The sequence below is a fragment of the Dendrobates tinctorius genome, unplaced genomic scaffold (assembly GCF_039654945.1).
Source record: "Dendrobates tinctorius isolate UK_male_01 unplaced genomic scaffold, ASM3965494v1 ptg000434l, whole genome shotgun sequence".
NCBI lineage: Eukaryota > Metazoa > Chordata > Amphibia > Anura > Dendrobatidae > Dendrobates > Dendrobates tinctorius.
Window position 1 is genome coordinate 1,152,597 of NW_027362097.1, and position 21,035 is coordinate 1,173,631.

The following is a 21,035-nucleotide window of genomic DNA, read 5'->3' on the forward strand; positions in this document are numbered from 1 at the left end:
GAGAGAGAAAGAGAGAGAGAAAGAGAGAGAAAGAGAGAGAGAAAGAGAAAGAGAGAAAGAGAAAGAAAGAGAAAGAAAGAGAGAAAGAGAAAGAAAGAGAGAAAGAGAAAGAGAGAGAATACAAACACGAACGTGGCCTGAGAATGCCAAGTGGTTAAATGACGTGACACCCACTCTTCTGGCCTTTGCTGCTCAGAAGACGCTCAATACAATTAACAATTACTGGAAAAGCCAAGAAACCGCAGAGACGATTTTTGAGCATTTTTCTTTTACGTTTAAGATGCAAAATAAAAAAAACCCCTGCATCTTCTTCATGGCTTATCATACTGCAAGAAACAAAGAGAAAACACCAAAAATGGCAAAAAAAAATAAATAAATCACCAGTGGCAAAAAAAAAAAAACACTGCAAAAATATTTAGGAAACAAATAACGCAAAAAAATAATGACGCTTCAGGTTTACAAAACTCCAGAGACCAGCAGCCAGGTTTTCATGTGAATTTCAGCGCAGAATCTGCCTCAAAATCCACATGAAAACCCCTCTGTGTGAACAGTGACTTACACCCCGTGTTTCTGACACCCTTGCTGCTGTTTAGCGCTCTCACGTGTTCCCATGGCAGCTGCACCTCCCGCTGCTCAGCAGCCCGTCATGTGCCACAACAACAGCACATTCCCGCAGCGCTGCCACTAAACTTCACTTTCCTTCCTGGCCACGCCCCCTCGTCCTCCCTGACAGACAGGCCCGGCGAGATGTTTTGGCGAAGACGATGACGTCACCGCAGCTGTTGATTGGCCAGTGATGATCTCATGTTACATCCGGGCTCCTCGCTTCCCCCCACCCTCCTCGACTCGCATTGAGGAAAACAACATTCGCTCTGCGTTTCTTGACTCTCACTCTAGCTTGAGCCTACTGCTAAAGGCCATTGAACTTTTTGTCCGTCAATCAAAACGTCTAAACCAATCCGAATTCAAACCCCAAAGACCGCCTCTTCCTCGGCGACATACAAGGTTGGTTGACTCTTGAACGGCAAGAACTTGCTTCAGCGCTTTAGGCCTCAAAACCGAACTAGTGGGAGTCCGACGAACGTGACGTGTTGAGTAATACTGATCTGCGTGAAGCTCGTGTTAATATGATAAAGAAATAGCAGTACGGCTTCGACTATATAAACTTCTACAAGCGACAGCCAATCACAAGCGCCGTACTAGGGAACGTCGCTTTTGATTGACGTGCTTACTGACCAATCGGATGTCGGTTTATTTCGGCGCTCGTCCAATCAGAGGCAGGACGGCGTTATCTCGGCTCCCATCCCCCCTCACGCCGCTGCGCTCGGTCGTTGGAGAAGAGTCATGCTCGTTGAATGGCCCGTGTAACGTCATGTTAGTTGTGAGGCCTGCGTGCTTGTCCGTCACGATGAAGCAGTGAATTCAACGTCCTATCGCGACAAGGTCCTCGGTTTACCTCAGGGAGGCGTTCGTTTTATATATATATATTTTTTTTTTAACCTTCGTTTTGGCCCAAGATGTTCTCGGCGGTTTCCTCCTTCAGTGCGGCCTCAAAAGGCGTCCTGGTGTGACAGGAGCAGGAGACAAGACAGCGTGCGCTTGCCGTGTAGGGAGGAAAACACTGAAACTTGGGCTGTTCGGTAAGTGAGAGGTCACACACACTCCTCAGGCCGGGGCTGCTGTCATGGCCGCTCTCCGGAGCAGCTCACGGCACGGTGCGACATATCCGGGCCCGAACTGAGCGCCTTCTGGCAGGGAAACTTAGCTGCCCCCTAGCAACCAATCACTGCTCAGCTTTCATTTCTCAAGAGCAGAATTTAAAATGAAAGCTGGTTCCCTGATTGGTTGCCAGGTGCTAAACTAGACAGGTGTCCTTTCAGAAAGTTTTTATCTTCCCTCCATGTATTTGAATGCATCTGGATGAGAAAATGTATGGATGGGGAAGGGTCACATGTACACATGTGCTCTGCAGGACGTGTGCCCGGATCGGAGCTAAAATTACCAACATACACTGCCCCATTCCTCATTTGCTTGTCTTTTTTTTTTTTTTTTTTTTTGCTGGAAGTATATTTGGACTTTTTTTTTTTTTTTCTCCTGCAGTAAATTCACCAACCTAGAATGTGCTTCGAACAAACGCAAAGAAAAATATATAATTTTTTTTGTAACTTTAAGTGGGTGAGAGAAATTCTTACTCAATTACTACATTGTAGGACTGGATTACATTTTTGTGATAAATGTTGAGTCTTTTCTTAAGACTGGTTTCACACTTGCTGGGTTTTTTGCGGGCCGTATTGCCGTGATTTTTGCGGTCTTCCGCAAAAACGGGCCGCAAAAAACCACCTTGGATCGCATTTTTTCCCTATTTTAACCAATTGGTGGGAAAAATACGGCGATCCGCAAATACAGAGTACCGCAAAAACAAGCTACCGTTGTTTTAGCGGTACCATTGAAATGTATTGCAGCCGTGAAAAATATCGAGAAAGCTAGATATTTTTTTCATGGCCATACGGCGCATTGCCCTCCTACTAATTTTTGCGGGCCGATATTGGGGCCGCAAAATTGGCCCGCAAAAACTCGATAAGTGTAAAAGCAGCCTAAAAGTCACAAATGATGGATCTGGTATAAATTATCCAGAAACCTTAAATCCTGCCTAGTGTGAGGCTGGTTTCACATTTGCGTTTTTTTTTCCGCGGTAATTTAGCGCTAAATAGCGCATGCGTTTTTTTTTCCTATACTTTGCATGGGATGCGCTTATGTGCGCATACACATGCGTTTGTACGCGTTTTACCGCGCATGCGTTTTTTTGCGGAATGCGCTCGGGCGCACAAAATGCAACTTGTTGCATTTTTTGTGCGTCCGATTTGCCTCAAAAAAACGCATGCGCGCGCAATGCGTTTTTTTACAGCAAGACACCCATTATAAGTCTATGGTGAGCATATGTGCGCATTGGCATGCTTATGTATGCGTTTTTTTGCACATGCGTTTTTTTTTTTTTACCATTAGTTTAGACAATGGAATTTAGGGGTTTGGGTAAAGTTAGGGTTAGGGTCAGGGTTAGGGTTAAGTATGGTTTGGTTAAGGGTTTGGTTAAGGGTTTGGTTTAAGTATGGTTTGGTTAAGGGTTAGGGTCAGGGTTAGGGTTAAGTATGGTTTGGTTAAGGGTTAGGGTCAGGGTTAGGGTTAAGTATGGTTTGGTTAAGGGTTAGGGTCAGGGTTAGGGTTAAGTATGGTTTGGTTAAGGGTCACGGTTAGGGTCAGGGTTAGGGTTAAGTATGGTTTGGTTAAGGGTTAGGGTCAGGGTTAGGGTTAAGTATGATTTGGTTAAGGGTTAGGGTCAGGGTTAGGGTCAGGGTTAAGTATGGTTTGGTTAAGGGTTAGGGTCAGGGTTAGGGTCAGGGTTAAGTATGGTTTGGTTAAGGGTCAGGGTTAGGGTCAGGGTTAGGGTTAAGTATGGTTTGGTTAAGGGTTAGGGTTAAGTATGGTTTGGTTAAGGGTCAGGGTTAGGGTTAAGTATGGTTTGGTTAAGGGTTAGGGTCAGGGTTAGGGTTAAGTATGGTTTGGTTAAGGGTTAGGGTTAGGGTTAGTAAAGTCATGGTTTGGGTTAGTGTGAGTGGCCACCTAATGTTGGAAAAAACGCAAACGCGGTAAAAACGCACTAAAAACGCATACAAACGCTTAAAAACGCTGCGTTTTTTTCATGCATGCTCATAAAAATGCTTGAAAAAAACGCAGCAGTTGTATGCTTTTGTATGCGTTTTTCAATGCGTTTTTTTGCGGGAAAAACGCGCTGCAAAAAAAAGCAAGTGTGAAACAGGCCTGACAGACTAAAAAAAAAAAAAAAAATAATAATTAAAAACCACAGGTGTATACCTTTTTTAAAATGAATTTGAAAAAAAAAAGGTGCAAAACGCTAAACTTAACAAAAAATGGGCACAAATGCAATACAGGACCCTTGGTGTAAAAAATAAAATAAAAAATGTTTTTATTTTTCTCTTCGTTTGACTATTTTGACAGGTGTAATTCGTGTTGGATATTTTTATGTTGGGGTACTTACAGAATAATGTCAATATGTTTACAACATATACGATTTTAAAGAGAGCCTTTTACCAGTTGAAATGTGACCAGTTTTTGCTCACAAGTCATTGCTGCTGCTACCCTCAATCAGTTAACATTATTTTTTTTTTCATTATTTTATATAATACTTTATTTACTGCTGCTTTTTAGGCGATTTTCACACGTTGCGGTTTGTATGCTACTATTTAAAAGTTAATATACAAAAAAAACACCAAAGATACATTTCAAACACATATAGTTATATCCAAAAATTATTGCCTCATGAAGTACCCATAGCAACGACTAACTCAAATGAGAAAACTGGAGAAAATAAGAGTCAAAAAAACTATATAATGAATATTTTATTAATCCATAGAAGACATATAGGTGAGATACAGGACATGTATTATTAAATAAGGTGGTCAAAGGGTAAATTAGCCTGGAACAAAAGAATAGGCCAGCGACAGGAACAATAGAAAAGGCCAAGTATAGCAATGATGATAGGGTAAATAGATATATATCAAATGTGCAGTAAATTACTGAAAAATCATATGAAAAAAAATAAAGAAATTATTATCAAGATGCTGGCTATAGTCTATCGTGCTCATCCTCTAAACACAATAGTGTAATTGAACTGCTGACACGGTGGCAAGACATACAGCCACAGCCAGTGGCGGATTATAATGAGGTCAATTTGGGCAGTTGCCCCGGGCCCAGTGGGGTTAAGGGGCCCACAGCCCAGGCCAGTAAATTGCCCCATTATAATCCGCCACCGCGCAGGGCCGGATTATAGGCAGGGCAGGCGGGGCTTCAGCCCCGGGGCCCCCACCACATTCCTGCTGGCTGCTGCAATGGCACTCCATCTTCTCCCCACCTAAAAGTGAGTGACCGTGGGGGCGGCATTATGTGCTCTGCTACCAGCAGCATCTACAAGTAGCCTGAACGCTGATGCTGCTGGTAGCGTGCAAAGGCTTGTGATGAGATCACAGGAGGGAAGGTGTCAGGGCCCCCGATCATGTGACCACTGTCTCCTCCCCTCCTGTGACCTCATCACAGGTCCTGTGCGCACAGCACAGAGCACTGAGAGCAGCCATGTATGTGGAGTGCGGCTCTGCGGGTGGAGGTCGGTGCTGGAGGCCCCATTATTCTCTATGTGGAGTGCGGCCCTGCGGGTGGAGGTAGGTGCTGGAGGCCCCATTATTCTCTATGTGGAGTGCGGCTCTGCGGGTGGAGGTCAGTGCTGGAGGCTCCATTATTCTCTATGTGGAGTGCGGGTGGAGGTCGGTGCTGGAGGCTCCATTATTCTCTATGTGGAGTGCGGGTGGAGGTAGGTGCTGGAGGCCCCATTATTCTCTATGTGGAGTGTGGCTCTGCGGGTGGAGGTCGGTGCTGGAGGCCCCATTATTCTCTATGTGGAGTGTGGCTCTGCGGGTGGAGGTCAGTGCTGGAGGCTCCATTATTCTCTATGTGGAGTGCGGCTCTGCGGGTGGAGGTCGGTGCCGGAGGCTCCATTATTCTCTACGTGGAGTGTGGCTCTGCGGATGGAGGTCGGTGCCGGAGGCTCCATTATTCTCTATGTGGAGTGTGGCTCTGCGGGTGGAGGTCGGTGCTGGAGGCTCCATTATTCTCTATGTGGAGTGCGGCTCTGCGGGTGGAGGTCGGAGCTGAAGGCTCCATTATTCTCTGTGGAGTGCGGCTCTGCGGGTGGAGGTCGGTGCTGGAGGCTCCATTATTCTCTATGTGGAGTGTGGCTCTGCGGGTGTAGGTCGGTGCTGGAGGCTCCATTATTCTCAATGTGGAGTGTGGCTCTGCGGGTGGAGGTCGGTGCTGGAGGCTCCATTATTCTCTATGTGGAGTGCGGCTCTGCGGGGGGAGGTAGGTGCTGGAGGCCCCATTATTCTCTATGTGGAGGTCGGTGCTGGAGGCTCCATTATTCTCTATGTGGAGTGTGGCTCTGCGGGTGGAGGTCGGTGCTGGAGGCTCCATTATTCTCTATGTGGAGTGTGGCTCTGCGGGTGGAGGTCGGTGCTGGAGGCTCCATTATTCTCTATGTGGAGTGCGGCTCTGAGGGTGGAGGTCGGTGCTGGAGGCTCCATTATTCTCTATGTGGAGTGCGGCTCTGCGGGTGGAGGTCGGTGCCGGAGGCTCCATTATTCTCTATGTGGAGTGTGGCTCTGCGGGTGGAGGTCAGTGCTGGAGGCTCCATTATTCTCTATGTGGAGTGCGGGTGGAGGTCGGTGCTGGAGGCTCCATTATTCCCTATGTGGAGTGCGGCTCTGCGGGTGGAGGTCGGTGCTGGAGGCTCCATTATTCTCTATGTGGAGTGTGGCTCTGCGGGTGGAGGTCGGTGCTGGAGGTTCCATTATTCTCTATGTGGAGTGCGGCTCTGCGGGTGGAGGTCGGTGCTGGAGGCTCCATTATTCTCTATGTGGAGTGCGGCTCTGCGGGTGGAGGTCGGTGCTGGAGGCTCCATTATTCTCTATGTGGAGTGCGGCTCTGCGGGTGGAGGTCGGTGCTGGAGGCTCCATTATTCTCTATGTGGAGTGCGGCTCTGCGGGTGGAGGTCGGTGCTGGAGGCCCCATTATTCTCTATGAGGAATGCGGCTCTGCGGGTGGAGGTCGGTGCTGGAGGCCCCATTATTCTCTATGAGGAATGCGGCTCTGCGGGTGGAGGTCGGTGCTGGAGGCCCCATTATTCTCTATGAGGAATGCGGCTCTGCGGGTGGAGGTCGGTGCTGGAGGCCCCATTATTCTCTATGAGGAATGCGGCTCTGCGGGTGGAGGTCGGTGCTGGAGGCTCCATTATTCTCTATGTGGAGTGTGGCTCTGCGGGTGGAGGTCGGTGCTGGAGGCCCCATTATTCTCTATGTAGAGTGTGGCTCTACGATTCGTGACCCCCGTCACGTGACGAGGGGGGCCCACAGAGTCTGAACTGCCCCGGGCCCTGGCTACCCTTAATCCACCCCTGGCCACAGCAGATATAATCGTCACTAATGACATAAAATGCTTACAAATAAGGTATGAGTCAAAATTGCCCGTGGTGAAATCAGCCGTGGCTGTGAAAATGCCGCCACACGAGTCAGAAACATACAGTATAAGAGGGAGCCGCAGTATGCTGTATACCCGAGTATTGCAGTCATATGGAAAAATGTATTGCACAATGCCCGCACATGTTCGAAAACAGTGTAATAAGTCAGCACATACCCATCATATCATGAACCGGCCGCTGGTCAGAAGACCCCTACGCGCGTTTCGCGGTATTAATACCGCTTCCTTCCAGGCTAATTTACCCTTTGACCACCTTATTTAATAGTACATGTCCTGTATCTCACCCATGTGTCTTCTATGGATTAATAGAATATTCATTATATAGTTTTTTTTTTACTCTTATTTTCTCCGGTTTTCGCTATTTAAAAGTTGTTGTGTTTTTTTTTTCAGCGTTTTTGCTCCTTTTTTTACCCATAGAAAGCAATGAGAAAGTGAGAAAAGCAACTACAAATGCAACAGCATTTTGCAATGAATTTAAAAGTAACTTTACATGTACTGTAGAAAAAAGCGCACATGTAATCCACACCCTGAAAAAAGGGCTGCATAAATCAACACTCTTCTAAAATGCTCTTTGTTTCTTGCCAAGAGAGCACATTTTGGCTGTAGGGAAAAAAAAAAATGCTGCATGTAAATTTAGCCTTAGGGCAGCATTTTTTTTCCCATGGAAATAAGCCAAAAACGCTAACGAATCCTATGCCAGCAAAGTCAATAAGAATCCTGAAGTGTTGTGCACATAATCAATATTTTTCCTTTCAGGATTTGCTGTGTATTTAAATCCGCAGCATGTCAATTCTTTGTGCGTTTTGACCATGGAATGCGCAAGGGGAAAAAAAACACATGCAAAAATGCACAAAAAAATACCGTGGTTTTTTGCTGCCAAGAGATGCAGAAACCTTGGAGTACTTTCTGCAAGCAAATACTCAGTGTGCCCATAGCCTTATGGTCTTTACAGTGGGGTGCGGCTGACTGGATTCTCGGGGCAGGTCTTTAAGACTGCTCTGCATTGTGAGCAAGTCCCACCTGTAAAGACCATAACTTCACATTAAATATCAAGGCCCAGATCTCTGGAACCGTACAGCAAAGTTAAGACAAAACAAAAAAAAGCAGTAATGGGAACAAAATCTAGGCAAAAAACTGGCCCAAATTAATCTGTAAATGAATTTCGTGGGGTGAAAAAGATTTACTTTAGCTACAAACCGTGCACATCCCCACAAACTCTGTGCAGAAGTTCAAGGGGTGTCTAGGGCATGTCTAAACCAGTAAACTAGTTGGAACAAAATTTTATTATTTTTTTTTTTTAATCTTAAACCATAGATGTCCTCATAACAGTGTATTTGTTTCAATTTAGGTAGATGTAGTTGGAAGTGTTTGACACGACTGTATACTTTTTGACATACAAATGTAAACCGAGCTTTAGATTTGGTTATCTAGTGCCGATGCAGTCCGCACAGTCATACATTTAATCATCGCTCACCAATGTCGTAACATGAAGGTCTTGGGCCCCACTGCAAAATCAGCATCAAGGCCCCTCAAATGTTTCACGACTAATAATCTTCCCTTATGAGTGACTGCAAACACTGCACTAATGCCTGCCGCTCATGTTGAAAATCTTATTTCCTCCCGAAAACTAAAGTCTGGAACAAGAATACATATTAGATGGTTGGCTAAAAATGGCAAGTGTTACATTATTTCAATCAATTTGCCCTTCTGAGGGGTTTCCCACTTTTAGTAAACTGACCCCAAACCCTTTGAGGCATGTAACATAACCGAATTAGTCTACTCCAGTTTTTGTTTTGACTGCAGCTGTGATGTAATATTGAGGGTACGTGCACACGCTGTGGTTTTGCCCTGCGGTTTTTCATTTCCTCAATGGAGGAGATGGCAAACCGCAGCGGAATCTGCAGAAAGAAGTGACATGTCAATTCTTTCTGCAGTTTCAAAACTGCAGAAAAACCGCGCGGAAAAATCCGCACCGTCTGCACTGCGGTTTTGTATTCCCGTAGGGAATAATGGTACTGTACACCGCAGCAAAAACTGCTGCGGACCTGCAGCGGCCAAATCCGCTGCGCAACCGCAGCAGAATCCGCAGTGTGTGCACACACCCTGACAGTACACATTACCGCTGCAACTAATTGCTGAGCGCATTGTATCAATATTGGCAAAGCCATTGTGATCAGCGATTGCCTGCAGCAGTGATTCACACTAGAAATCACTGCTGCAGTCAAAACAGACATCTGAGCAGCAGATGGGGGAATTAATTTGAGGTCCACTTGGCGAAAATGGAACAGCCCCTTTAAGGCTCTGTTCCTTTTGGATATGCCATTACTTTGGTATCTGTCTGACCTCTAGAACGCCAACTTCCAGAATTGGGATAGTCTTGGCATCTGCTCATGCATTCCAGTCAAATGAAGTAGGGCCGACTCCAATTTGTTCAGGGACAATTTGTAAATGGGTCATAGGGTTAGTTCTCTTGGTTAGTGGGGGAATCCCAGAGGTTGGATTCCCACTTATTGTAAAACTAGTGGAGGCCCGATGCTATCGCATCGCGAGAGCGGTAATGTCACGATGGGGGCAGGCTTTGCAGCGTTGAGAATTCCCCTCACATGACTCGGTGGGTCAAAATACGGAAAAATTATAGCTCTCAATATGTGGTGATGCAAAAACTATTTTTACAATAAAAAGCGTCTTTTAGCATGCGACAGCTGCCAAACATAAAAACCCGCCATAAATAGTAAATCAAACCCCCCCCCCCCCGTTATCACCCCCTTAGTTAGGGAAAAATAATAAAATTAAAAGAAAATGTCTTTTATTTCCATTTTCCCATTAGGGCTCGGGTTAGGGGTGTGTTGGGGTTAGGGTTGGAGTTAGAATTGGGGGGTTTCCACTGTTTGGGCACATCAGGTGCTCTCCAAATACAACATGGCGTCTGATCTCAATTCCAGCCAATTCTGAGTTGAAAAAGTCAAATGGTGGTCCTTCCCTTCAAAGCTTAGTCTACTCAGGATAAATTGCAAAACAACTTTTGGGGTCCAATTTCTCCTGTTACCCTTAGAAAAATAAAAATTTGGGGGCAAAAATATCTTTTTTGTTGGAAAAAAATGAGTTTTTTTATTTTCACGCCCGGGTGTTATAAACTTCTGTGAAACACTTGGGGGTTCAAAGTGCTCACCACACATCTAGATAAGTTCCGTGGGGGGTCTAGTTTCCAAAATGGGGTCACTTGTGGGGAGTTTCCACTGTTTAGGTACATTAGGGGCTCTCCAAAGGCAACATGACACCCGCAGACCATTCCATCAAAGTCTGCATTCCAAAACGTCACTACTTCCCTTCCGAGACCCGACGTGTGCCCATACAGTAGTTTTCTCCCACATGTGGGGTGTCGGCGCACTCAGGACAAATTGGACAACAAATTTTGGGGTCCAATTTCTCCTGTTACCCTTCGGAAAATAAAAAAAGGGGACTAAAATATAATGTTTGTGGAAAAAATAAGATTTTTTTATTTTCACGCCCGGTCGTTATAAAATTCTGTGAAGCACTGGGGGGTTCAAAGTGCTCACCACACAACTAGATAAGTTCCTTGGGGGGTATAGTTTCCAAAATGGGGTCACTTATGGGGGGTTTCCACTGTTTAGGTACATCAGGGGCTCTCCAAATGTGACATGTCGTCCGATCTGAATTCCAGTCAATTTTGCATTGAAAAAGTCAAACAGCGCTCCTTCCCTTCTGAGCTCAGCCATGCGCCGAAACAGTGGTTCCCCCCCACGTGTCAGGTATCAGCGTACTTAGGACAAATTGCACAATAAATTTTGCAGTCCAATTTCTCATGTTACCCTTGGTAAAATAAAAAAATTGAACCTGCAGTATTTTTTTTTGTGAAAAAAAAAGTTAAATGTTCATTTTTTTTTTTTTTTTAAATATTCAAAAAATTCCTGTGATGCACCTAAAGGGTTAATAAACTTCTTGAATGTGGTTTTGAGCACCTTAAGGGGTGCAGTTTTTAGAATGGTGTCACTTTTGGGTATTTTCTATCATATAGACCCCTCAAAGTGGCTTCAAATTGTGATGTGGTCCGTAAAAATAAAATGGTGTTGCAAAAATGAGAAATCGCTGGTCAACTTTTAACCCTTATAACTTCCTAACAAAAAAAACTTTGGTTCCAAAATTGTGCTGATGTAAAGTAAACATGTGGGAAATGTTACTTATCAAGTTTTTTGTGTGCCATATCTCTGTGATTTAAGGGCATAAAAATTCAAAGTTGGAAAATTGCAAAATTTTCGCCAAATTTCAGTTTTTTTCACAAAACGCAAGTTGTTTGAATGAAATTTTACCACTAACACGAAGTACAATATGTCACGAGAAAACAATGTCAGAATCACCGGAATCCATGGAAGCGTTTCAGAGTTATTACCTCATAAAGGGACAGTGGTCAGAATTGTAAAAATTGGCCCAGTCATGAACGTGCAAACCACCCTTGGGGCTTAAGGGGTTAATGCAATGTTGCGGCGACCAGTAAGCCATAATTGTGGCTTTTTGACTTTTTTTTTTTTTTCGTTACGCTGTTTACCGTTCGAATTAACTTTTTTTTTTACAGCTTGATTGGGCGATTCTGAATGCAGCGATACCAAATGTGTATTTTTTTAATTTTATTTTGAATGGGGGTGCTTTGAACTCTTTTATTTTTAAAAACATAAATTTTTTTTTTTTTCCTTTTGCATGCTTCAATAGTCTCTTTGGGAGACAAGAAGCTGCAGTTGTCTGATCACCTCTACTACACATAGGCGATCTAATCATCGCCTGTGTGTAGCAGAAATGCTCACTTGCTATGAGCGCCGACCACTGGGCTGGATTAATGATGCACTTTCGGCACGATTACATTAAGTGCTGCTGTCGAAGATTAACAGCGGCATTTAACGGGTTAACAGCCGCGGATGGATCGCGGTTCCACCTTTTACTGTTAAGGGCACATGTCAGCTGTTCAAAACAGCAGACATGTCAGGAAAGATGTGGGCTCAGCGCCGGAGGTCACATCAGAGAGACACGACATGCGCCATATATGTGCGGCGCATGTCGTAACGGGGTTAATGGTGCTCTGATGAATAAGGCTGTGTGCCCTTGATGCGATTTTTTTTTTTTTTTTTTTTTTTTTTTTTTTATTTATTTTTTTTGCGTTTTTGCTGCTGTTTTCGGCGCGAAAACGTTTTAAAAACTTGTACAGAACGCACCTCATGCATTCCGCACATGCTGTGCTAATGCTGCGCTTTTTTCCGCGGCGGAATCGCATCGCGGAAAAAACGCAGCATGCTCATTCTTTTGTGCGGAATCGCAAAGAATTGCAGCGATTCTGCACCCATAGGAATGCATGAGAACCGCTTACTTCCCGCATGTGGCTATGCCCACCATGCGCGAAGTTAAGCGTCTCGTGCGGTTGGTACCCACGGTGTGGAGGAGAGGAGACTGTCCTCCAGGCCCTGGGTACCATACCCCTGTAAAAAAAAAAAAAAAATCGGGGTATATTTACCTCCCGGTGTCACGCGCAGCCTTCCTGGGCCTCAGCGTTCCCAGTAATGCCTTGCGGCAAGGTCCTGTGATGACGTAGTCTCGCGTTACTCTAGCGGTCTCGTGAGATCGCTATAGCAACGCGAGACCAATGTCATCACAGGTCTCGCAGAGCATCGCTGGCAACGGGAGTGTCGCTTAGACTGCGTGGGACGTCGGAAGGTAAATATACCCCGATTTTTATCATTTTTAACATTCTATCTTTTACTATTGAGGCCGCATAGGCGGCCTCAATAGTAAAAAGCTGGTCACACTTGTCAAACACTATGTTTGACGTGTGTGACCAACCTGTCAATCACTTTCCAAGCGATGCTTCAAATCGCTTGGAAAGTGCTTGAATATCGCATGTGAAAATCGCGACATAATCGCGGAAAAAAAGTTTGACTTCTGGGAATGAGTCCGGTTTTGAGTGTCCGGATTAAAACGCAACGTGGGCACATAGCCTCAAATGGTGGCTTTAAAAAATAAAAATAAGTCTTGTCCAACAAGGTTCTTGATAAGCAAGGATAGAAGCTGGCTGCGGTGCCAAAGGGTAAATGAGTCTGTACATAGACTTTTTGTAGCTCGACAGCTGCCCTAGGACGTGAAGTTTTTATTAGATTGCACTAAAAATATATCAGACATGGCTTGATAACGTTGCATCACAATTACTATTGAAGTGCTGCAGGAGGCCTGTAGAGCTCTCGTGTAACACAGATCAGACCACAGCCAGCCAGTGTCTATAGTAATGGCATAACCAATACAGTAATGCCGATTACTGTAAATGGAGATTATTATTGTGCTGAGGAATTTTCAATGTTTTTGTGCTTTTGACAAATAGCGACTTCCTGTTACTAATGTCAGCTCTGCAGGTGACAGTAGAAATAAGACCGTGATTGTGACACCCAACTACTGGAGCACGTCTGGGTTTACTTCACTGCTTTATTATGTAGCTCAAAAGACATAGTTTTGGCGTAATTCAATAAATTATCAGATACATTTCACTCACAAGACGCTTCTCCAGAGTGATAAGTGTCTATAAAAAAAAAAAAAAAAAGTGCCCGTTTTTGGATGTATAATTTTTGCATGATTTCTTTTCCTAAATAATGTGGTCTTAGTACTTCAAAATTTATTTAGGCTCTAGCTGGGGATGATTCCACTGTGCAGGTGAGATTGTTTGGAAAGCATACGTTGGCTTGCAGAATGTCGGCCTCCTTGTACAAACTGTTGACCGTGGCATTTGTTTGCTACATGGACATGTCTGCACTGGCTTACATGCTGCGGGGCAGCTACATGGATTCCATGCTAGGAAGCGGCACATTATTTGGAGACTCACATACTTTACTTTAGTTACATCAGATAGATAATTTTCTGCTTATGCTGGAAAACTTGTGATCCTGTTGGATGAACAATGAAAATTATCCTTGAAACCTAAAACTGTGGCTATTCAGTGAGCTGACTGCAGACTACAGTGATGTTTTTGAGGCTAAATACTTCTTAGTTTATGCATTAGAACGATCAGTTTTTCAGCCCATGGTCCTTCTGTTGAAAGGGAATCTGGCAGCTGCCTTATTGCAAGCACTGCCAGCTCTGTGTCCCCTGGGCATGCACAGTGAACCTACGAAGCTGGGGAGAGGACAACCCATGCCATTGCACATTCCCACGAAGGCAGAGAGTTTGTATACATATGCAACATCTGCAGCAATTCGGTGGTGATGCCGCTCTTGCAGATCATTTCACTTACATCGTCAAGGAAGTACGTGCACAATGAGAGGGAGGAGTAGTCAGGAAATCAACGCCCTACCCTGAAATGGTTTCTTACTGATTTACATAGCACGAGTCCAGGACCTTTTGCCAAATATTTCATTTTGATCTGGACTAATCGTGTAAAATTGGCTGCAGAGCAGAATAAAGCTTTTGTGTTGTTGTTTGTTCTTTTTTTTTTTTTGTTTTTTTTTAACTACAGTTTAGTTAAGTAAACTGATCACTGAGGTGGCTGCACTTCTCCCTGTTGGCGTAATAATAGGAATATTAATTTTATTCCTAACATTCCGCAGCGCTTTCGTTTTGCACACATTATCACATTACTGTCTGGTAACACCCAGTTGTATTTAACATGTTACCTCATTAGGTACCAAATACTTTGCTAATATCTCCTTCAGAGAGGCAAAATAATACAAAATGGTTTATTTATCTCTGCATCTACTATTACATTGTGTCCAGTTCAGTGTGAAAGATTTGATGAAAGGTCCTCTTTAACCCCTTTCTGACATCAGACGTACTATCCCGTCCATGGGACCCGGGCCCCTATGCCCATGGACGGTATAGTACGTCTAGCGCGATCAGCGGCGCCCACGTGGTGAGCGCCGCTGATCGCGGCCGGGTGTGAGCTGATTATCACAGCTGACACCCGGCACTATGTGTCAGGGGCGGTCACGGACCGCCCCCGACACGTTAACCCCTTGCACGCCGCGATCAAAAACGATCGCGGTGTATTGGGGGTTAAAGGGAAGCATCAGCAGGTAGGGGGCTCCCTCCGTGCTTCCCTGAGCCCCCCCACAGCAGCGCAATGTGCAGCGCTGCTGCAGTGGGGGCTCTTTCCCTGCAGGTCCCCGGATCCAAGATGGCGACGGGGACCTTCGGGGGGCCTGCAGGGAGCTGGCTTCCTCAGTGCTTGCAAAGTGCAGACATGAGGAAGCCTTCTGCACTGCCTGTGACAGATTGCTGATCTGTCACAGTGATCTGTGAGATTGTACACATATTTGGTATCGCCGCGTCCGTAACGACCTGCCCTATAAATCTGTCTCATTAGTTAAGACCTTTAGCGAACCCCTTAAAAAATAAAAATAAAAAATGAAGCAAAAAATGATTTATCATACTGCCGAACAAAAAGTGCAATAACGCGCGATCAAAAAGACGCATATAAATATCCATGGTACCGCTGAAAACGTCATCTTGTCCTGCAAAAAACGAGCTGCCACACAGCGTCATCCAGAGAAAAAATAAAAAAGTTATAGCTCGAAGAATAAAGCGATGCAAAAATAATAATGTTTTATATAAAATTGTTTTTATTGCATAAAAGCGCCAAAACATAAAGACATAAATGAGGTATCGCTGTAACCATACTGACCCGAAGAATGAAACTGCTTTATCAGTTTTGCCGCACGCGGAACGGTGTAAACGCACCCCTCCTAAAGAAATTCATGAAACGTTGGTTTTTGTTCATTCTACGTCCCAAAAATCGGAATAAAAAGCGATAAAAAAATGTCACCTGCCCGAACATGATACCAATAAAAACGTCAACTCGTCCCGCAAAAAATAAGACCTCACATGACTCAGTGGGTCAAAATACGGAAAAACTATAGCTCTCAATATGTGGTGATGCAAAAACTATTTTTACAATAAAAAGCGTCTTTTAGCGTGTGACAGCTGCCAAAAATAAACCACCATAAATAGTAAATCAAACCCCCCCCCCCCCCGTTATCACCCTCTTAGTTAGGAAAAAATTAATAAAATTAAATGTATTTATTTCCATTTTCCCATTAGGGCTAGGGTTAGGGCTGAGATTAGGGTTAGGGGTGTGTTAGGGTTGGAGTTAGAATTGGGGGGTTTCCACTGTTTGGGCACATCAGGTGCTCTCCAAACGCAACATGGCGTCTGATCTCAATTCCAGCCAATTCTGCATTGAAAAAGTCAAATGGTGCTCCTTCCCTTCCAAGCTCTGCCATGCGCCCGAACAGTGTTTTACCCCCACATATGGGGTATCAGCCTACTCAGGACAAATTGCAAAACAACTTTTGGGGTCCTATTTTTCCTGTTGCCCTTAGGAAAATAAAAAATTCGGGGCAAAAATATTTTTGTGGGAAAAAAATGATTTTTTTATTTTCACACCCGGGCGTTATAAACTTCTGTGAAGCCCTTGGGGGTTCAAAGTGCTCACCACACATCTAGATAAGTTCCGTGGGGGGTCTAGTTTCCAAAATGGGGTCACTTGTGGGGAGTTTCCACTGTTTAGGTACATTAGGGGCTCTCCAAAGGCAACATGACACCCGCAGAGCATTCCATCAAAGTCTGCATTCCAAAACGTCACTACTTCCCTTCCGAGCCCCGACGTGGGCCCATACAGTAGTTTTCTCCCACATATGGGGTATCAAGGTACTCAGGACAAACTGGACAACAACTTTTGGGGTCTATTTTCTCCTGTTACCCTTGGGGAAAATAAAAAAATTGGGGACTAAATGATCATGTTTGTGGAAAAAATACGATTTTTTTTTTTTTTTTTTTTTTTTTTTTTTCACGCCCTGGCGTTATAAACTTCTGTGAAGCCCTTGGGGGTTCAAAGTGCTCACCACACATCTAGATAAGTTCCTTAGGGGGTCTAGTTTCCAAAATGGGGTCACTTGTGGGGGGATTCCACTGTTTAGGTACATCAGGGGCTTTCCAAACGCGACTTGGTGTCCGATCTCAGTTCCAGCCAAAAAAGTCAAATTGCGCTGTTTCCCTTCCGAGTTCTGCCATGCGCCCAAATAGTGGTTTACCCCCACATGTGGGGTATCAGCGTACTCAGGACAAATTGCACAATAACTCTTAGGGTCCTGTCTTGGGAAAATAAAAATTGGGGGTGACAAGATCATTTTTGTGGAAAAAAAGATTTTTTAATTGTACCGCTGTACGTTATAAACTTCTGTGAAGCCCTTGTGGGTTCAAAGTTCTCACCACATATCTAGATAAGTTCCTTGGGGGGTCTAGTTTCCAAAATGGGGTCGCTTGTGGGGGGTTTCCACTGTTTAGGTATATCAGGGGCTCTCCAAACGTGACATGGCGTCCGATCAGAATTCCAGCCACTTTTGCATTGAAAAAGTCAAACGGCGCTCCTTCCCTTCTGAGATCTGCCATGTGCCGAAACAGTGGTTCCTCCCACATATTAGGTATCAGCGTACTCAGGACAAATTGCACAATATCTTTTCCAGTCCAATTTCACCTTTTACCCTTGGTAAAATAAAAAAAATTGAACCTGAATTATTTTTTTTGTGAAAAAAAGTTAAATGTTTTTTTTTTTGTTTTTTTTTTAAATATTCAAAAAATTCCTGTGAAGCACCTGAAGGGTTAATAAACTTCTTGAATGTGTTTTGAGCACCTTGAGGGGTGCAGTTTTTAGAATGGTGTCACTTTTGGGTATTTTGTATCATATAGACCCCTCAAAGTGGCTTCAAATGTGATGTGGTCCGTAAAAAATAAAATGGTGTTGTAAAAATGAGAAATCACTGGTCAACTTTTAACCCTTATAACTTCCTAACAGCATGATTTTGGAACCCAAATTTTTTTTTGACGTAAAGTAAACATGTGGGAAATGTTACTTATTAAGAAATTTGTGTGACTTATGTCTCTGATTTAAGGGCATAAAAATTAAAGTTTGAAAATTGCAAAATTTTCACCATATTTCTGTTTTTTTTCATAACGAAACACAAGTCGTGTAGAAGAAATTTTACCACTAACATGAAGTGCAATATGTCACGAAAAAACTATCTCAGAATCAGCGGGATCCGTTAAAGCGTTCGTGTTATAACCTCATAAAGTGACAGTGGTCAGAATTGTAAAAACTGGCCTGGTCATTAAAGGGAATCTGTCATCAATTTTTTTGACTATCAGCTGCGGCCACTGGCATCAGGGGCTTATCTACAGCATTCTGTAATGCTGTAGATAAGCCCCCGATGTTACCGGAAATAAGAAAAATGAGTTGGATCATACTCACCCAGGGGAGTTCAGGGTCCGGAGGGAGTCGCAGTCCGGCACCTCCCATCTTAGGGTATGTGCACACGTAGTTTTTTGGCTCTGCGGATTTTGTATAGAAAACCGCAGGTAAATCCTCAGGACAAAGTCCTGCGGTTTATCTGCGGTTTTGCCCTGCGGTTTTACACCTCATAATGGATGAGGTGTAAAACTGCAGCGTTTCTGCACCAAACAATTGACATGCTGCGTTTTGAAAACCGTGCGGAAAAAAACGCAGCATGTGCACAGCTTTTTTTTTTATTTCCATAGGAAATAAAGGTACTGTACAACGCAGCAGAATCTGCTGCGTTTCTGCAGAGCCAAAACCGCTGCGGAAACGCAGCAGAAACCGCAAAGTGTGCACATACCCTTACAGCGATGACGTCCTCTTCATTCCTGGTCGTCGCAGCGCAGGCGCACTGCTCTGCCCTGTTGAGGGCAGAGCAGATTACTGCAGTGCACAGGCGCCGGAAGAGGTCCTGCGCACTGCAGGACTCTGCTCTGCCCTCAACAGGGCAGAGCAGTTTGCCTGCGCCGCGACGGCCAGGAATGAAGAGTACGTCATCACTGCAAGATGGGAGGCGCCGGACCGCGACTCCCTCTGGATCCGAACTGCACCCGGAACGCCCTTGGGTGAGTATGATCTAACTCATTTTTCTTCTCTTTCAGGTAAAATTGGGGGCTTATCTACAGCATTACAGAATGCTGTAGATAATCCCTTGATGCCAGTGGCCGCAGTTGATAGGCAAAAAAAAATTGATGACAGATTCCCTTTAAGCTGCAAAATGGCTCTGTCACTAAGGGGTTAAATGCAGCCGATTTTCTACATAAAAAAGACACAATGTTTACGCCCTGATCACAGTGCACTGTGGAGCGCAGCAAGTTTTTGGCCAAACTACAGCGTGGTTCTTCTCTAGTAACACGCCAGGCTTCAGCTGAGCAGTATACATTCCTTATTCGAGGACCATAGTATTGTACAAACAGAGACTTGTTAATATCATGTGGTGACAGCGCTGCTTCATTTGGAAAGGAATGTTGTCTATACTACAAATAGCCCCGTTTGTTACTTTGCTGCCGGTTATGTACCATTGTGTAAAGTAATCACATATATATTCCAGTGTGGTGTAGGTTTGATTTACCATTCTCCTCTAAAATTACTGACCTCAACTTACTAATAAGAAATATTAACAGCCTTTCATTATTCTAAGATGCACCAACGAGCCTATGCCAGGTTCATACATGGAATTTTTCTGCCACAAATATTGCTGCAAATTCACAACAGTATCCATTGTTTCCCATGTTACATGCCAATTTTGACTGTAAAGAGCTTCTGCGGCATTTATATCCATGACATGCTCATTAAATGGAAGAAAGTAATCATTTTTTTTTTTTTTAAAAGTGAAGACCATAGATATTCTTCTAAAGGTTGTAAGTGATAGAATACCCCACTGATCCGATGTCCCAGTCACCTGAGCCTGAGGGTTGGGATGTCACCACACCTATTCCCACTCAACAAAGCTATCCAACACACAAAGTTGGTACCCTGTAGGATTTTTTTTCAAGCAGAGACTTTTTCAAAATTGCTAAAAATCTCTTTAACCTCTTCAGCCCTGATCCTGTTCTCACATTCCTTACCCGGCCGGATTTTACAGTTCTGACTAGTTTTACATTAAGGCAATGACTATGGAACGCTTCAAGATATCCCAGTGACTCTGATTATTTTTTTCATGACATGTTGTACTTCATGTTAGTGGTAAGCTTTGATTGATATGACTTGAATTTAATTAGGAAAATATCTAAAAAATATGACAATGTGAAAACTTTACAATTTTAAAACTTTTATTCTTTTGCCCTTAAATGAAATGGTTATACCACAAATTGTTAATAAATAATAACACCACATGTCTACTTAACATGAGCATCTTTTTAAAACACTTTTTTTTTTGTTACAAGGGCTGTAATTTTTCATTTTTTCAACAAGGTTTTTGAAACTTATTTTAGGTAACGCATCACATTTGACGTGACTTTAAAAACTTCACCCCCTCAGAGTGCTCAAAACCATATTCAAGAAATGTATTAATCCTTTAGGTTCTTCGCAGTATTTAAAGCAATGTGGAAGGAATAAATGAAAATGTTAGTTTTTCCAACAAAACATTTTTAGCCCTAAATTTTTCTTTTTTCACAAGGGTAACAGGAGAAAATGGACAGTACAACTTGTAAAAATATACCCCATATGTAGTTGAAAACTACTGTTTAAAGCGTACTGCAGGGCTCTGAAGGAAAGGAGCACAGTTTGACTTTCAGAGTTCAAAATTCGGTGGAACAGATAGCAGACACAATGTTACGTTTGCAAGGGCCCCTGATGTGCCAAAACAGCAGAAATCCTCACAAGTGACCTCATTTTGGAAACTGCACTTTTTGAGGAATCCATCTATGGGTGTAGTAAGCATTTTTAACCCTCAAACGTTTAACAAAATTTCATAACTTTGAGCAGAGTCACTTGAAAATTACCGTACTTTTTTTTTTTTTTTTTTTTTTTTCTCTAACCAATGGTTGAGTAGTCCTAAAGGAGGAAAATTGTTGCGCCATCTAAGGCTGGGTTCACATTGCGTTGGGGGCAATGCGCTGAC

At 43.8% G+C, this 21,035-nt stretch overlaps 1 protein-coding gene across 3 annotated transcripts in view; it reads left to right on the plus strand.

The window, feature by feature from the left end:
• The first annotated feature begins 813 nt into the window (after positions 1–813).
• PPM1B (protein phosphatase, Mg2+/Mn2+ dependent 1B) overlaps positions 814–21,035 on the plus strand; it is a 64,663-nt gene continuing 44,441 nt past the window's right edge. The window contains exon 1 of one of the 3 annotated variants that reach the window (XM_073564185.1): positions 814–1,005. The gene's annotated coding sequence lies outside the window, so the exon portion shown is untranslated. Of the gene's footprint in view, positions 1,006–1,139; positions 1,641–21,035 lie in introns of those variants that run through there. The other 2 variants (XM_073564183.1, XM_073564186.1) reach the window with 2 other exon arrangements.